The sequence below is a fragment of the Tupaia chinensis genome, unplaced genomic scaffold (genome assembly GCF_000334495.1).
Source record: "Tupaia chinensis unplaced genomic scaffold, TupChi_1.0 Scaffold000247_1, whole genome shotgun sequence".
Classification (NCBI taxonomy): domain Eukaryota; kingdom Metazoa; phylum Chordata; class Mammalia; order Scandentia; family Tupaiidae; genus Tupaia; species Tupaia belangeri.
In genome coordinates this window covers 1064197-1083920 of record NW_006159725.1, presented here as the reverse complement: position 1 = coordinate 1083920, position 19724 = coordinate 1064197, and the positions used below count along the sequence as shown (strand labels likewise).

General features: G+C 38.0%; 1 long non-coding RNA gene across 1 annotated transcript in view; it reads left to right on the top strand.

Moving 5' to 3' along the window:
- Positions 1-10: 10 nt before the first annotated feature.
- LOC102480390 (uncharacterized) overlaps positions 11-19724 on the top strand; it is a 62615-nt gene continuing 42901 nt past the window's right edge. Inside the window, exons 1-2 of the long non-coding RNA XR_334588.3 lie at positions 11-353; positions 933-1036. This is a non-coding gene — a long non-coding RNA (uncharacterized LOC102480390). The remainder of the gene's footprint in view (positions 354-932; positions 1037-19724) is intronic.

The window sequence follows — 19724 nt, the reverse complement described above, 5'->3', positions numbered from 1 at the left end:
CCGCCGCCGCTCTGCCTCCGGCCTGCTCCCGGCCGGCCCGGCCCGGCTCCGCTTCACCTGGTCCCCCACTCTGGCCGCGGGAGCCCAGTGTCCTGCATTGACCCGGAAGCAGCTTCCTCGGTCCAACAACAACACGTGACCCCGCCGCACGTGTCACGTCCGCTGCGTGGATGGGAGGGGGCGCAGCAGAGCTGGTCCTCCCCAACCCAGCCGGGGTTGCCATGGCGACCGGATGGCGGCTCTGGCCCTGGCTCCTCAGAAACACACCTCGTCCGCTGCGCCTTCCGGTGCAGTCCGCGAGGGGACGTCGCCAGGTGCGAGGAGTGCACCTGGTCACATTGTCACAGCCACAGGTCAGAACCCAGTCCCGCAGCTGGGAGGAGGCTGCCCTGGTACAGAAAAGCGCGCTGGGCCCAACGTCTCCAGACGCACCTGCGATCTTGGCGTGGCTGTCACCAATTAGCTCCGTGACCCTGATCGAGTCACTTCCTGTCTCTGGCTTCAGTGACTTCATCCATAAAACGAAGAGTCAGTACGAGGCAGCAGTGGGCCTTGGTGGCACTCTGGCCTTTCCCTGGTGTCACCTTCACGACGGACACCCAAGCCTCTCAGGCCGGTGTAGCAACGGCATCTTGCATTGCTGAGCACCTTCTAGGTACAGGCGCGGCATGCATCCCAGTGTTGTTGGTTTTACAACCCTCCCAAAGTCGGCACTTTATGGAACTGAAAACTGAAACCCAGAGAGGCTAAGTGAGCTGCCCAAGACCACCCAGTAGCCTAAGTGGGGAGGCTGAGATTTGAATGCAGGTCAGGCTGGCACCGAAGTCCATGCACTTCATATCGTGCCATGCTGTTGTGCCAGCTCCGTGCATGTTCTACATGGCCGTGGGGCTGCAGTCGCTGATGCATTTCTGTGTACACTTCTTTTACAGGAAGACACATGGAACAGGGATGGCACTGGCCAATCCTGAAGTGAATCCAGTCTTGTGTGGATATGTCAGCCGAACTCCTAGCAGTTGAAGAGGTTGTACATCAGGTGTGTGCGCGCATGTGTGTGTGTCCATCTGCGCTTTTGTGTGATGTGTGTCAAGGAGGAGGTGGGAGAATGTATGTATTTCTATGCATTGGTTCCAATTGGAAAAAACAAACAAACAAAAAAAACAGAATTCTTTAGGCAGGACCCAATGGCAGCTTGACATCATCAGTTCCTGGCGAGACTTATTGTTATCATCCTTTTGTTTTGGCCCACCCCATAGGAAAGGCTTAGCAAGTAAGAGGGGGAACTGCCAAGAGGAGATGGTTGAAGAAAATGTTCCAGAGGTGGGGGACGGCAGGTGGCTTGGTGGTTAAGGTGCTGGATTCACACATTGCCAACCACGGTTTGAGTCCTGGACCTGGCAGTTTGAAAATCCCACCCGGCGCATGCACGTGCCTCCCCAGAATCCCAGGAGGAGAATGGAGGAGAAGGGATTGCGGCATGGCCGTTCCTCCAGGGCAGTGATATCTCATTTTCCCTCTCACTGGCCCTCTCTGGCAAGTGCACACACCCTATGGTAAAAACCTAAAAAAATAAAATAAAATGCTCTAAAGAAAAACAGGAGGGGGAGCCCAGCAGCATGGCTTAGAGTGCTCAGGCCAGGGCTTTCCTCCCCTTTCACAGAAAGCAGTGGTACCCTTGTGGATACCTTAAGAATGAATGACTTTGGAAGCACTATGATCCCTGACATGATCACAGTAAAAAGTAACCCCAGTAAGGAGGAGTGTGAGAAGAACAGAGTGAAACATAGGAAGAGGGGGAAAGTGGATACTGCATGGATACTCTATTGAAGACTTACATGTGAGCTCAGATCACTTTAGGGACACCCAGAAACACTTAGGAAGTTAGAAGCCCAGTGAGTAACTAAGTATTCCCTCCTTATCCATGGAGCATACAAGACCTTCAGCGTGTGCCTAAAACTGTGGATAGTACCTGCTGTGGTTTAGATAAGAATTTGTTCCCTAAGATTCATGTTTTAGAATTTGGTCACCCCCAGCACTGGGGTATGGTGAAACCATTAAGAGATGAGGCCTAGGAGGTGATGTTTGGAACATGGAGGCATCACCCTCATGACAGATTATTGCTGTCTTGCAAGACAAAGTCAGTTCTAGTTCTAGTGGAAAGGTATTAGTTCCCAGGAGAGCAGGTGGTTATAAGAGAAAGATGGCTCTCCCACATCTCTCCCTTTTTGCATGTGCCTACCATCTGCTTCTATCCCCCTTGTTGTGGTGTAGCACCAGAGACTGGCCAGATGCCAGCCCCATGCCTTTGGACTTTGCAACCACCAGAGTCGTGAACCAAATAAACCTCTATTCTTTATAAATGACCCTATAATAGTGGACTAAGACAGTATCTAGCCCTATATATACTGTTGTTGTTTTGTTTGGTGGGGATTTTTTGACCTGATAATTCAAACAACTGCTAAGAGACTAAGGGGCAGGTAGCCATACAACATGAATGCATTGACCAAAGAGATGACTTACATCCCAGATGGGACAAAGTGGAACAGTGCAAGATTTCATCATAATACTCTGAATGGCATTCAACTTAAAACTTACAAATTGTTTATTTCTGGAATTTTTCATTTAACATTTTCAGACCATAGCTGACCATGTACATCTGAAACCACAGAAAATAAAACTATATTTAAGGGGTATTACAGTGGGAGTATTGTGTGTGACTGGGTATGATACTTCTTCATTTCTCTAAGCGATCCCTTGAGTCACTTTTCAGACTCTTGTTTCCATCTCTTCCCTTATGGAGCGAACTCCTGGAGACAAGATCAATGTCTCTACCTGTCCCCTTTCTATCTCTCTAGGATAGCCAGAATTACCTTACTAAAATTCCTAACTGATGGTGTTATTTCTTGAAGCTCGAAACCCTTTCAGAAATCCCTGTGGCTCTCAGGATAAAGTCTATAATTATTCATGTGATTCTCAAGGTTCTTTCTGATCTGGGACCTGCTGACTTTTCCAGTCTCTCTCTTGCCTCTGTTTCCTCTTACTTTATATCAGCTCTGTACAATCTTTTAGCCACTAGCCACATGAGTCTATTTAAATTTAAATTAATTAAAATTTAATTTAATTAAAATCTTATTTCCTCAGTCACATGACCCTAGTCACATTTCAAGTGCTCAATCACCATGTGGACAGATACAGAATATTTTCATCATCACAGAACATTCTATTAGACAGTGTTACTTTATACTCTCAAATCTTCATGTATGCTATATTCAGTGGGAATTCCCCCTGTTGAACCATTTGCTTGAAACATTCTTCCACTTCCTTGAGACTGAAAATTATGGATAACTGTTTAATTTCATGTTGTCTCTTTGACAAGCATGTAAGCCTCAGTGAAGGCAGGAGCTAGGTCTGTCATATTCACCAATGGTTTCTTCCCTTCCTTCCTTCCTTCTTTCCTTCCTTCCTTCCTTCTTTCCTTCCTTCCTTCCTTCCTTCCTTCCTTCCTTTTTATATGTGAGAGAGAGGAAGAGAGCAAGAGAGAGAGATTGAGAAACATGGCAGGAGGGAGAGAGAGAGGGCTTCTTGACAAGATCTTTGTTTTGCAAGGTTCTTTCCTCCTCCAAAGGGTGGGTTGAGTGGAGACATGGGGAATTTGAAAAAGACATAAGGCATTGACATAATGTTGTTTGTTGCTGAATTTAGGGTGAGCTCAAAGAGCTCTTAGTAGGCTCATCACAAAGTGCTTCCTCCCTCTTGAAGTTATAATGCCATGAAGAGTGATCAGAAGGTGCTTTCCTCCCTCTTGGAGCTCATGGTGTATGGAGCTGAGCCAAGCCAAGCCAAGGCCAAGTCAAGACAAGGCCATCAGAGCTCACCAGGCTAAACACAGGCGTAGCTGAGCAGGGCTACTTAGCTAAACAGGGTTAGCTGACCAGGTACTTCTTTTCTCTTAAAGGGCTGCAGGCAATAGTGCCTCATTGCTAAAACTAAACTATCACACACTCACTTACAGGTTACATGCAGTGCCATCAAATAGCAAAGTCATAATTACATAACAAGCATGCAAGTGCAGTACAACTAATAACATAAGTCGTTTACCCTGTGGCCTTACAGTCTCACTGTTGCTATCTCCTACTCCAACCTCTCAGTTAGCTAAGATTACAGATTACCTGGCCTGTTGGTCTAGCATCCAAACCTGGGCCTCCCAGTGTGGTTCCAGCCTCATGTAACAGAGCCCTACAACCAACACCATCATGTTGGGCTTTCCCCATTATTTCTAAGAGCTGTCATATAAAAAAAGGAGAGAACAATGATGAACTAAAGTTGGAGGAGGTAACAAAAGGACAAATTCCAGGCATTAGAAATTGTTGGTAATTTGATCACATTGACCTGCAAACAGCAATTACATGTGACTCAACCTAATATAAAGAATAGGAGATGTTTTAGTTAGTTTCGATGAATTTCCTATCATTGGAATAGGGTAAGCAAAGCAAAATCTGTTAGAACAATGTATAAATAATTCCTGGATCAGTTGGACTGGTCCTATTCTAAGATTCTAATTCCGTGTTTCTCCAACTTTAGTTTAGGGTCCTTAATTTAGGGATGAGTATGCCATAATGAAAATCATAGCTATATTTTGAGCTTTTACTATGCCAGACACTGCTTGAGATATTTTACATAGATTGCTTCCTTCAAACCTCACAATGATCTTGGGAAGTATGTTTGGTACTATCAGATTTACCAAGCAAGACTCAAATTAAGCAATACACTCAGCACCATATAGCTCGTAAATGCAAATTCATGTTTAGGGCAGTCCAACACCAGAATCCAAGTTCCTAATAATTCTGTAGTGGTGGCGCTGTGGTTTGACTGTGTCTCCCAGTAATTTATGTGTTAAAATTTGGTTACCTTGTAGAGGTATTGAGAGGGTAGAAACTCAGTCTGACTATGGAATTAAAAAGCAGGACCTCAGGGCCAGTTGATGGTGTGTGGTTAAGGCAATAGGCCCCCATGTGGTAAACCACAGTTCAAATCTCAAACCTGGTAGCTTGCTTTCTCACTTTCTCTCTCTCTCTCTCTGTATCTCTCTGTTTACATGTCTCTCTGTCTCTTTCTTTCTGGTGAGCATGCATTCTCTATAGCAAATTTAAAATAATAATAATAATAATAAAAAAATGAAATAAATAATTCTTTAAAAAAAGAAAAAGAAGTGGGACCTTTGGAAGGCCATTAGCATTAAATAAGATCATTGGAGTGGGGTCCCCATAATTGAATCCTAGTCACTTTATAAGAGGCACAGACACAGACAGACACATGTCCTGTCTCACCACGTAGGGCCAGGAACCTCCTTGGGACCCTACACAGAGTCCCTCACCAAATGCAACCCTGAACTTCCAAAACCAAGAACTAAATAAACCTCTGTTCTTCTTAAATTACCCAGTTGGATATTCAATTGTTAGCAACAGACTAAAACAAACAGGATATAGTTCTAGGATGAAGTTGCAGACAGATATTTGCATGTCCTTTTAATTCAATAAATGTTTGTTTTTTATTATTATTTTTGTAGAGGTTTTCGCTATATGGCACGTGTGCTCACCAGACAGACAGAGAGAGACATAGAGACAGAAAGCGAGAAATCACCCCCAAGGGGAGATGGTCACGCCACAATCCCTTCTCCTCCATTCTCATCTCGGGATCTTGGGCATGCACGCACACGTGCCCGGCGTGAGTTATAAGCCACTGGGTCCGGGACGTGAACCGCGGTCGACTACATGGGAGTCCAGCGACATAGCCATTATGCTAACTGCTGGTTCCCAATAAATGTTTATTTTGTAATAATTGAGTACCTTTACTTAGCTAGGGAATCTGGAGAAAACAAAGGTAAATGAGGCCTAGTTACTACCATGTGTTAGAAAGGTGTAGCATATACACAAAGAACCGTGAAACAGAGGACGGGGGGAGGGGGTGGTGGGGGGTGGTGGTCATCATTAGAGCTGAAGGCTCCTCCCAAGTAGGCGAAAGGATAAGGACAGAATTACACGAAGATTTGAGGTGCACATCAGCAGTGTGCAGACAGAGACATACGGGAGAAGAAAGCAGCCCTTTCACTTGATGGGGCTTCACTTAATGCCAGTCTTGGATTTTCCACAATCCAGTTTTATCTCTTGAACTCTTTCTCCCTTATCTACCAAATAATTTGGATTCAATACTACCATGATAAACCACTCAAAATTATGCATCATATGTTATGTATATGCCATGTATGTATTATACATATATATGCATTTTCACAAGGAAGTACCATAGATTCCATCAGATTCCCAAAGAAACCTGAACTCAAAAAAAGTGGGATATGTACCTTTAAGTTCTGCAATTCTCAGATTCCTCATTTTAATTTTTGTCAACATTATTGACATATTTGTCAGGTAATAGACTGGCATGCCAAGCTTGGTTATCAAGCAAGGGACAGAGATTGCTTCATTTTAAACTAGAGAGTTCTATCTAGAATTATTTAGAAAGCATCAATATTTCCTCACTGAGTATAACTTGGTCTTTACAAAGCAATTCTAATTTACTTTCGGCAATTTTCTTAGATGCATCAGTCATAAGAAGCTTAATTTTCAAAAAGGTCTTACATTTATTAAAATGATTTGCAACAAATGGTGAGAAGCCTCACTAACACCTTGCTCTGATCCGTTCTGTTGCAGATAACAGGAAAATCACCCTGAAACTGAGTGATTTATAAAAGTAGAGTTTTATTCAGCTGACAATCTGACGGTTGAGGGGCTCTCTCTGGTGGGGTTCATCTGGCTGCTTATTCACGGCAGTGGTCTGGAGAGGGGGATCTGTGCTGTGTGTCTCTCCTTCCCTTTTCTTACAAAGCCACCAGGAGTTGGTCTTGGGCACCTCACCCTAATTATGTTAATCCTATCTCTTCCCAAACACCTCACTTTTTGATACCATAACTGGATCAAATTTTACCCCATCAACCCCATTACAGTGGCTCAACACACTAATTTGGGGGACACGTATTCAAACCACAGCACCCTCTCTATAGTTCTATTGTGAAGAATGCCATATATACAGAAAAGTACACATAATATACATAAATGTACAGCTCAATAAATGATCACAAACTCCCATATAATCGCCTGTTGTTCAAGTCATAGAGCATTGTCAATTTTACAAAGTCTTCTCCTTGTCCCCAGACCCACTGTTCTCTCCAAAGGTAACTGATTTTTTCTATTGTAGTTTTTTTTTATTACTTTTAAACTTTATATACATAGAATCAAATAAAATAACTTGTTTTACTTAACATGGTAAGAGCCACCCATATTGTTGTATGAGCTGTAGTTTATTCATTTTTGTTGGTAAGTAGTAATTGCTACACCACAAATTATCCAACCCACCATTGATGGACATCTAAGTTGTTTCCAGTTTTGGGCTATGATGCATAAATCTGTTATAAACAAACATACTTGCACTTGACTTTCAGTGCACATATATACACATTTCTGTTAGAAATATACCCAAGAGTAAAATTAGTAGATCATAGCTTTAGATTAGCAATGTCCAATAGAAATATAGTACAAGTCAGGTCACATATATAATTTAAATCATTCTAGTAGGTGCAATAGAAACATTTTAAAAAGTGAAATTAATATCAATCATGCATTTTATTAACCTAATATATCCAAAATATCATCATCATAAAATGATTAATTTGATATTTTACATTCTTTTTTGTATTAAACCTTTAAAATTCGATGTGCAATTTACAATTATAGCCATTTGGACTAGCCACATTTCAAGTGGTAAAAACCCAAAGGGGATTACTAAGTACCATGTTGAACTGCGTAGCTTTAAGTACTACCAGTTTTCCTCAATGATTGTGCCAATTTACATTTTTGAAAGCAGTGTATGAGAGTTACAATTGTTCTTTTATCTTCATTAATACTCAGTACTGCTCTTATTTTATTTTTTAAGGTTTTTGCTTGAGGGTACATGCACTCACCAGAGAGAGAGAGAGAAACAAAACAGTGAGAAGGAAAGTGATAAATCACCCCCCAGGGGGGTTGGCAACACCATAATCCCTTCTTCTCCATTCTCCTCCTGGGATTTTTGGGCATACACGCACACATACCCAGTGTGATTTCAAGCTACCAGGTCTAGGACTTGAACCGCGGTTGGCCATGTGGAAGTTCAGTGCCCTAACAACTATACCATCCACTGGTCTCTGTTCTATCTTTGTTCTCATAAGCTGTTGATGTGGTGGATTATATTAATTGATTTTCAATGCTGAGCCACCCTTGAATATCTGGTATACCTTTCAATTGGGAATGATATGGTATCATTTTTGTACTTAGTTGGATTTGGTTTACTAATATTTAGTTGAAGACTTTTACATCTATGTTCATAAGAAATATTGCCCTATAGTTTTCTTTTTCTTTTTTTTATTATGTCCTTGTCCTGCTTTGGTATTAGGATAATGCTGGCCCCATGAAATGAGTTAGGAAATATTCCCTCTGCTTCCTCAGGAAAGATGGTAGAGAACAGGTGTAATTTCTTCCTTAAATATTTGGTAGAATTCACCAATGAACCCATCTGCGCTAGGTGCTTTCTGTTTGGGGAAGTTATTCATTGCTGATTCAATTTCTTTAATTAATATAGACCTATTCGGATTATCCATTTCTTCTTGTGTGAGTTTTGGCACATTGTCTCTTCCAAGAAACTGGATAATTTCATCTAGAGTATCAAATTTGTGGAAATAGAGTTGATTACATGATCATTTTCATGTCCATGGGATCTGTAATGGTGATGTTCCCTCTTTCATTGCTGATATTAGTAATTCATATCTTCTCTCCTTTTTTCTTAGTCTGACTAGCAGCTTATTGATTTTACTGATCTTCTCAAAGAATCGAGTTTTGGTTTCTAAGATTTTTCTCTACTGATTTCCTGTTTCAGATTTTATCGGTTTTTGCTCTAATTTTTCTTTCTTTTGTGATATACAGCTTCTGTTATTTCATGTGTTTCATTGTGCTGCTGTCTCTGTTTCACCTGACCAACCCACCTAAACGTGACTTCTTTCCTGGCCAGAGCTCTCCTAGAAAGCCACTATCTGAGTAGGAATGAATTGCACATGGGTCATCCAAGAGCCACAAAGGCATCTGCCAGTATAAACAGGTGTTCATCTGAGATGAACACCTGTCACAGGCTTGACACTGGGGCCTTAGGCCACTCACCAAGATAAAGTATCCCATGAAAGACCCAGTGTAAACATCCACCCCAAGTTCCCTGGAGCTCCATAAAGGCAGAGCTAGAGTTTACAGACACTCTTCAAGGAGAGACCTTATGGCCAAATTAGACGAAAATACACAAAATAGATTTCTTAATTTCCAAAATATAGGGACTTTAAAATTGAATTCTAGTCTAATTAAACTATGGTCAAAGGACACATTCCACAGGTTTCTATCCTATGGAAATTGTCAAGCTTCACTTTATGGCTTGGCAGATGGTGGTTCTGGGATAAATTCTTCGTTAGTGCTTAAGAAGAATTTGTATTCTACAGTGGTTGCATTCAAATGTTCTATGTAAGCATTAGATTAAGTTTGTTAATTGTGTGGTTTAATTTCTTATATCCTTATTGATTTTTGTTACAAATTGATTTTGTAATTATTGTTACAAGCAGATTGATTGCTGGCTTTATTAGTTACTGAGAGAAATGGGTTAAAATTTCTTATAATGACTATGGATAAATCAATTTTCCTTACAGTTCTGACAATGTTTGATTTATACACTTTGGTGCTATATGATACATACAAAAATGATATTAAATAAACTAAAATTGCATTCTATTTCTGGAAATTGCACCTTCTCTCATTATGAAATTCTCTGTCTTCAGGAATCGTTTATGAATATAGCCTTAAAGATTAATACATCCGATATTAATCAGTTTTTTGGTTAAATCTTCTTCTATCATTTATTTCTTTATATGTTAGGTGTATCTCACATAAAAAGTATAAGGTTATTGTTTCTTTAATTTGATCTGACGTTATTTATCTTTTAATTGAAGAATTTTATTCATTTACATTAATATAAATCTAGATGTATTTGAGTTTCAGTTTACCACTTGATTTATATCTGTTCTGTCTATTTTATGCTAATTTCCCCTTCCTTTTAAATTTTTTTTATTCTATTCTATTTCCCCACTATTAGCTTGTAAGTTATATACACTTTTACCATTTTCTTAGTAGTTAATATAAAGACTGTAATATGTATGTTTGACACAATAAAATCTATATTGCTTTAAACTATTGCCATTTCCTTAGACAATGCAAGGATTTTTAACTCCGCTTACCTCCACCTGAATTATATGCTATTGCTGTGGTACATTTTAACATAAATATTTTAAAACCCAAAAGAGTGCTAATTTTTCTTTACTGGTTAGTATTTACTCAGATATATAAGAATCTTTTTTTAATAGAACATATAAAACATAACATTTGCCATTTAACCATTTTTGAATGTGCAATTCGGTGACATTAGATACATTTGCAATGTTGTTTAACCACCACTCTTCATTTCCAGAACTTTTTCATCATTCCAAACAAAAACCCTGTAACCATCTCCCCGCCTTCCACCCTGGTAACCTCTGTTGTACTCTCTGGTGATTTCTAAGGCTGAATAATCTACCATTGTTATTTAGTTAGTTAGTTAGTTAGTTCCATCTGCTTATGGACATTAGCATTGTTTCCACCCTTCAACTACTGTGAGTAGTGCTGCCATGAACATTGGTAGCAAGTACCTGTTTGAGACCCTGCTTTCAGTTCCTTGTTATGGACTCTGTCTCCATAAAATGCATCTGTTGAACTAATCTCCAGTGTGTCTGTATTTGGAGATACCAATGAATAATCTTATTAAACCCAATCACTAAAAAGTGATGGAGAAGTCTCAAGGGTGGAGACCTGGTTTGATAGAATTAGTATTTTCATAAAAAGAGATATCAAAAAGTGGGTGAGCGCTTGCTCACATTCTCCCTACTCCACTGTGTGAGCTCAGGAAGGAGAGAAAAAAAAAGTCATTAAAAGGCAAAGTTGCTACCTACAAGGTGGGACGATCCCTGCCAGAAACTTGGTCTTGGACTTTTCAGCCTCTAGATCCATGGGGAAATAAATGTCTATTGTTTAAACCATGTGATCTATCCTATTTTCTTATGGCAGCTTGAGCTGACCAATACACACATAGAAATGAAACTGCTGGACCAAATGGTAACGCTATATTCAATCTTTGGAGAAACTGCCATATTGTTTCCCCCAGTGGCCACACCAATTTACATTCTTACCAGCAATGCAGCAGGGTTGCATTTTATCTGTCCTTACCAGCACTTACTATTTTCTGTATGTTCATTTACTATAGCCATCTTAATTGGTGTGGAATGGTACCTTATTTTGGTTTTAATTGGCATTTCTCTTATAACTAGTGATTTAAGAATCTTTTCATGTACTTCATGACCATTAGTATACCTTTTTTTTTGCGGGAGAGAGGTAGAAATGTCTATATAGGAACGTTGCTTATTTTGTAATCGGGTTATTTTGTTATTGTAGTAGCTCATTATATGGCCTGGATATTAATTCCTTATAAGATTTTTTGATTTGCAAATATTTTCTCTCATTCTGTTAGTTGTATTTTTAGCCTTGATAATGTCCCTTGATTCACAAAAGTTTTTAATTTTTATCAAGTTCAATTTACCTATTTTTTTGTTGTCATTGTTGTTGTGATTTTGCTGAAAAATGAAGAAATCATTGACAAATCCAATGTAATTAAACTTTTCACCTATGTTTTCTTCTAATAATTTTATGGTTTTACCTTTACATTTAAGTTTGATTCGTTCTGAATTATATTTTTTATGTGGTATAAGGAATGAATTCAGCTTCATTCTTTTACAGGTGGATATCCAGTTGTTTTAGCACCCATTTGTTGAAAATCTAGCCTTGGGCCAGCCACTAGTACAGTAGTTAAGGCAGTGGATCCCATAGCTGGCTGCACATTTCAAGTCCCAGATCCTGCAGCTTGAAAAACATACTGGGCATGTGTGCATGCATGTCCAAAATCCTGAGGGCAGAAGGGAGCAGGAGGGATTGTGGCTTTTTCCTCCTCCCCCGGGGGGTTTTTTTCTTTTCTCCCTGGTGTGCTTTCTTACTTTCTCCCTCTCTCTCTCTCTGTCTCCAGTGAGTGCACATACCCTATAGCACAATAAAATTTAATAAAAAGAAAAACTGGCCTCTTGCATTAAATGTTCTTGGCACACAATTTTAAAATTAATGGACATATATACAAGGGTTTATATCTGGGCTCTCTATTCAATTCTATTGGTCTCTATATATTTCTTTATGCCCATACCATACTGATTGATTACTGTACCCTTTAGCAACTTTCAATTCAGAAAATGTTAGACCTCCAGCTTAGTTCTTTATAAAGATTGTTTTGGCAATTTAAGGTCTTTTGGATTCCACATAAATTTTACAATAGAATTTTATATTTCTACAAAAATATGTCATTGAATTTTGTTGACTCTGTTGATTGCTTTGGGCTGTATTTTGTGTTATATGTATGTATTTCATGAGAGAGACAAAGAGAGAAAAAGGAACCTGAACAGTTTCTTCCCACCATGATTCACCCAGTCTCAGCCAGTCCAGACAGACATGCACTCAGCATGTACAGAGAAGTCCTGGTACACAAACTGGGGACCTTTCTATGTGGGTTCATTTACGTTACTGCTGACCCTGCTTTGGGTAGACTAACATCTTAACAATAGTAAGTCTTTCAATCCAGGAACACAGGATGCCTTTTGATTTATTTGTATCTTCTTTCAGCAACATTTTATATTTTCAGTGTAAGAATTTGTTTTCTAATTTATTTTTAAATATTTTATCCTTTTTGATACTATTGTAACGGTAATTATTTTTTTAATTTCATTTCCTGATTGTCCTTTATTAGTGTATAGAAATGGAACTGCTTGAGCAGTGCATTACCATTACACCAGGAAGAACCACCCCCCTCCCCTTTTATTTTGAGTTTTTAAGTTTTTTAAAAGAATTATTTATTTTATTTTATTTATTTTATTTTGACCAGAGAGAGAAAGAGAAAGTGAGAAAGCAAGCTACCAGGTCCAGGACTCAAACTGTTATTGGCCATGTGGGAGTCCAGTACCCCTACCAGCATGCCACCTGGCAGCCTCACTTTAGTTTTTAAACTTTTTTGTTGCCTGAGAATACATATACTCACCAGAGAGAGAGAGAAAAAAAACATTCCACAATAAGGTTTGGCCATGTCACAATTTTTTTTCCTTCCATTTCTCCATTCCATTGGGATTTGGGGCATGCACACACACACATACACACACACCTGGTGTGTTCTTCAAGCCACTGGGGTTGAGATTCAATCCATAGGGATCTAGCTCCCTATGCACAATGCTTAACTACTACACTATGGGGCTGGCCTCCCTGTCTTTCTAATATAAGCATTTACAGTATGAAATCCCCACTTAGCACTGCTTTCACTGCATCTTGTAATTTTGGATATGTTAGTGTACTTTCAGTTTCGTTTGTCTCAACATATTTTTTAATGTCCCTTGTGAGTTCTCTGATGAATTGATTAAAAGTGTGTTGTCTAATTTATTTATATCAGTGAATTTTCAAGATTTTCTTCTGTTATTAATTTTGAGTTTAATTGCATTGTGATCAGATGCTTTGTATGATGTCAATCTTTTCAAATTATTAGGACTTATTTTGTGACCTAACATATATCCCAGCACTGTTCCATATGCACTTGAGGAAAAATATGCATATTATGCATTCATTGTATGAAGTATTCTTTATGTCTGTTAGATTCAACTGGTTTAAGTCCTCTGATTCCTTATTGATGCTTTGTTTACTCATTATTGAAATTATGGTACTGAATTATCCTATCCTGTTATTGTAGATCTACCTATTTCTCCTTTTGATTCTGTCAATATTTGCTTCATATGTTCTGGATCTCTGATGTTTTGTGCATGCGTGATAATTACGGTATCTTCTTAGATAATTTTTTAACAATATAAATGTTTCTTCTTTGTTGCATGTAAAATTATTTTACTGAAAGTCTATTTAAGCATAACTACCTCCACTCTTATTTGGCTAACTATTTGGAATTTTTTTTTCATCCTTTCACTATCAACCTATATGTGTCTATCTAACATGAGTCTCTTGTAGAGGATTCTGTTTCAATTTCTTTTAAAATCTGCTAGTCTATGTCTTTATTGAGAATTTACTCTGTTTACATTTAAAGTAATTACTGATAGAAAAGAACTTAAGTTTTCTATTTGTTGATTGTTTTCTATATGTTTTCTTAACAGTTCTTTTGTTCTTCATTTTCTCCATTTCTGCCTTCTTCAGTATTTAGGTGATGTTTTTATTCTTTCTCATTGCTTTTGTGTATGTTCTATAGAAATTACACATAATATCCCCAAATTACAGCAAACTATTTAAATGGATACTAACTTAACTCCAGTCACATATAAAAATTCTACCCCTTTACAGCTCTGACTTCTCCCACTTTATGTTATTGATATTATAAATTACATCTTTATATCCATTAACTTAGATTTATAATAATTTTTAAAATATTTTTTATTTTATATTGTCAGGTAGTGTGTGTACTTGCCATATGGAGATGGGAGAAGGAGGCGGAAAAGCACCCCCTAATGGAGCATGGCCACACTGCATCCTCTATTTCTCATCTTGTCAGGATTCTGAACACTCATACACATGTACCTAGTGTGTTTTTTCAAGCTTCTGGGGCTGAGACTCAAACCATGGTCAGCTATGTGGAATCCAGGTCCCTTAACTACTATCTGGCCATGTGACTGGTCCAGATTTATAATTATTTTTTATATCTATGTCTTTTAAATCCTGTAGAAAGTAAAAAGTAGAGTTAGAAACCAAGAATAAAATAGTATTGGTTTTCATATTTGTCTACCTGTTTACCTTTTCCAGAGATATTTAAATCTTCATGTGGCTTTGAGTTACTGTCTCATATCCTTTTGTGTCAATCTGAAAGATTCCTTTTAGCATTTATTTTAGTGCAGGTCTAGTGATAATGAACTCTGTTAACTTATGTTTATCTAGGAATGTCTTACTTTGTCCTTCATTTTTCAAGGACAGGTATAGAATTCTCAGTTGGTAAGTTTTTATTCTTCTGACACTTTGAAAATATTATTCCACTGCCTTTTGTCTTTCAGGTTTCTGATGAGAAATCAGCCGATAATCTTACTGAGGATCCCTTGTATGTGATGAGCCTTTTTTTTTTCCTTGATGCTTTCAAGATTCTCTTTTTGTTGTTGGTCTTTGATAGTGTGATATAACGAGTCTTGGTGTATGTCTCTTTGTATTTATCTTATTTGGAGGCCATTAAGATTCTTTAATTTATAGATTTAGATCATTTATCATATTTGGAAAGTTTTTGGTCATTATCTCTTTAAATAATCTTTCTATCCCTCTCTCTTTTCTCTTTATGAGGCTTTTATAATTCATATGTTTGTTCACTTGAGGGTATCCCACATCTTTCTATGCTTTGTTCACTTATCTTCTTTTTACTTTATGTTTCTCATACTCAAGAATTTAAATTGTTCTAAATTAAAAAATCATTGATTCTTTGTTTATAACTTCTGTTTATCTTGTAGTGAATTTTTATGTCAGTTTTTGTACTTTTCAGCTCCAGAATTTCTGTTTGGTTCATTTTTATAATCTCTGTGACTTTGTTGGTATTTTCATTTTGCTCATTTATTGCCTTTTTAGTTTTCCTTTGGGTCTTTGTCCATGTTTTCTCTTAAGTCTTAGATCATATTTAAAACAATTATTTTAAAGTCTTTTTCTAGTAAGTATGCTATCTGAGCTTTCTTGGGAGTGGTTTCTGTCAATTTATATTACTTTTTTGAATGAGTTATGTTTTCTTGTATCTTTGTATGCTTTGTGATTTTTTTGTTGAAAATTGAGCATTTGACTATTATAACGTGATAAGTCTGGAAATTAGGTCATCAAATTTCAGGTATTCAATTATTAAACAACAGAGAATAGACAACAAACAAAAACGAACAAAAAACTAATTTCTGTTGTTTAGTAATACCTGAAATTTGGTAATTTATAAGAATGGAAGTTTATTTAGCTCATGGTTTTATAGGTCCACGGTCAAAGGATTGCCACCTTCTTGTTGGTATAGGTCCTAAGGCAGCACAGGGCATCAGCTGGTAAGACAGAAAACAAGTGTGTGTGTGTGTGTGTGTGTGTGTGTGTGTGTGTGTGAATATCTATGAGCTCCATGTGTTCTTCTCATTCCCTATCATTATAAAACAGCCAGGATTCAGTCAGTTGGGCCCTACCCTGATAACTTTAATCCCAATCCTTTTCCAAAGGCCCCTCCTCTTAATCTCATAGTTGGAGTAAATTTTCACCCTTTTAATTTCATCACAACCAAATTTTATCACACTAATTTTGGGAGACAAATTAAAACCGTAGTAGGGCCTAAGAGGATTTGTATTTGCTTTGGGCAAGAAATTAGGAGCACAAATCATGTTTTAATCCAATTTCAGACTTTATTGTAATTTTGGCTTCAAAATTTTTGTGAGTTAATCTCCTTCCAGTTTATCTTTTTTCCTAAGAACTAGCCCTTTAGAGAACTAACCAAACCATGAAGGGTTGTCAGGGCCTTCCTTCGCAGGCATTAGATAAGTTTTTGTCTCTAGCTTTGTCTTCTTAGCTATATAAAGCTGTCAAAAGCACTGCTACGCATATCGAACCTCTCGATAGTCTCTTCCTGAATCAGCAGATAAAACTAGGCAAAACAGTGCCAGCACCTCTCTGGGTCTCTGCCTTTCCTTGGATTCAGTTCCTTTTATGGCTCTATTAGTTATCTGGTGTCTGCAAGCAGCTTTTAAAAAATATTTGTCCAGCTTTTTAGTTGTCTTCAAAAGGAGACTTAGTTGATTTTATCTAGTTCACCTTGCCAGAAACGAAAGTTGACAACTTACTTCGTTTTTATCAAAAAAAAAAAAAAAATTCTTTATTACAAGTGACAATTTTATTTTTTTAATTTATTCATTCATTTTTTTAATGTGACCAGAGAGAGATACAGAGAGAAAGAGGGAAAGTGAGAAAGCAAGCCACCAGGTCTGGAACTCAAACCATGGTCGGCCATGTGGGAGTGTCCAGCGCCTTAACCACCACGCCACCTGCTGGTCCCCAACAGCTTACTTCTAATCCTCCTTCTTTTCTGGTACTTTTACTAATCTTTGACCCCACTCAAGAAATGAGAATATAAATGAGTATCTTCAGAATTTTAGTGAGCATTTGGGGCTTTTTCTTAATAGGAGCTAAACATTACTGTTCTTAGCATTCATACACATTCATTTGGCTTCTAAAGAAAAATTTTTATGTGAAATGAAGTATTTTTATTCAGTAAGTAAGGATCAATCATTTAAAAAAGGAATCTCACTTAAAGTGGTATAATTCTAGAGCTTTAGTTTGTCTAAAACCTTCACTGACTTGCTCAAGATTTGTCCATGATCACTGGTATAAAAATGTTGAATAAACGAATAAGTAAATAATATTGAAAAATTGAGCCAGTGATTAAAATTATTGAGTTACACTTCAAGTAATCATTTGTAGGCCCAATTGAAAAATGCATGGAAGCATCTAATCAGGTGTTCATAGGCATGTTTTAAACAAAATCTCACAATAATGTAGTTGTTTGATTATCCTGTTGTTCTCCACTCACCACAAACATTTAGCTCAGCAAAGCTGTCACAGTAAGAATTGCTTGCAAGCCAGGAACTTGTCATAGGTAAGCCTGGCTTGCCATTAAGATTAAATATTGCTCATAGGTATCCATCTGTCTTGGAAGGTTTAGCTGTTCACTTACCTCAGGAGGTTCCATTGAGCTCCATGAATATGTCATTTAAAAAAATTGTACCAATTTTGAAATAACACTGAGGGCAATTAGAAATATTATACACAGTGTTAGTCTAAAAGATCCAGCCAACTATTGAGGCACTGGGAAGATTATACTCTCCAAAACAAAATTGTCCTGTTACGTGGTGTTTCGTGATTTATATGTTAGAATTTTGTAGCTATTTTTCTCTGAAAAAAATTAAGGTACTCCCATATGACTCCCTTAATGTTGGTTCTTTTCACACAAAGTTATAAATGAGGAAAGTAAGGTAGGCTGTGGAAAAGGAAAAGGACATGAGAAAAGAAAGGGTCAGAAAGGAAGGACTTTGGAAAAGCAGATGCTATTGTTCCATATATTTTACATGGAGAAGTCGTATTGCAACAGATGTCACCTTGGTGCTGGTAGACAGCTTCTCCATTACTTTAAAGGGTTTCCCTTATTTAAGGATCTGATTCATGGACTCTGGTAGTTTTAGGATATGTCCACACATTCTTTGCCACTCCATTCATTAAGCGGTAGGATCTATGTTCTCTCTTCTTGAATCAGAATGGGCTGTTGTCACTGCTTCAGTCAGTGGAGTAAAATGCCACCCCTACTGCCTTACTCTTCCCACGCGCTATGATTTGTGTGCCCCCAAATTCATCTATTGAAATCTGGTGAGCTGTTGCAACAGTGTTGAGAGGGTGGAGACTTAATCCAATCATGGTGTTGCAAGGTGGGACCTTTAGGAATTCATTAGGCATCAGGGTGGGGTCCCCATGACTGGCTGCTGTGGGTTTATAAGAACTGAGACACATGCTCTCCTCTTGCTCTGTCTTGCCATGTGATGCCTTTGCCATGTTATCCACCAGTAAAAAGACCCCCACGAGATGCCATCCTGGACCTTAGGCTTTCAAACTGTGAATTGAAGAAATCTTTATTCTTTTAAAATTACCCAGGCCTAGATATTTTCATTATTAGCAACAAAACGCCAGGCTTCAGCATCAAGAAGATCTGGGTTTGAGTCCCATGTGGGCTATTGAATAGCAGAGTTATCAACGTCTCTAATCCTCACCAGAAAAATAGGGATAAAAATACAACATACTAGGCTAGCAGGTGGCATGGTGGTTAAGGCACTGGATTCCCACATGGTCAACTGTGATTTGAGTCCTGGACCTGGCAGCTTGATTTCTCAATTTCCATCTCTCTTGTTAGCATGCATGCCCTATAGCAAATTTAAAAATAATAATCATAAATAAAATAAAATAAATAATTCTTTTTTAAAAAGCAACATATTCATAGATTAAATGTCTAAAATAGGTAACATGCTTAGTGTCTGGCACATAATAAACACAATGAATGTTAATATTGATATTAATTCTTTCCAATCTCTTAATTGAGCAATGAGGCTTAACTGAAACCTTTTGTCTTGAGTCTGGGTTCATGCGTCACTTTCTCTGTGCAGTTATGTCTACCGACTAGACAAAATTAAATTGCTCCAGCCATTATGGTCCCAGGTATGTTTCACATTCTTCTAGTAAATGACCATAAGTATATAACTTCTATTAGACCCCAAGTTCCTAAGGGAAAAGGTTTAAGACAAAGGCCTCACAGAGTAAAGAATCTCCTTGTCTTTTACGTATGTGCATATGTATTTGATATATATGTACATCAAATGTCATAATGGAAAAAGAATAGTAAAGAACTGATTATATGACTTTAGCAGGACCAGACTCAAGAGTTTATAGAATCTGAGTCTCGGT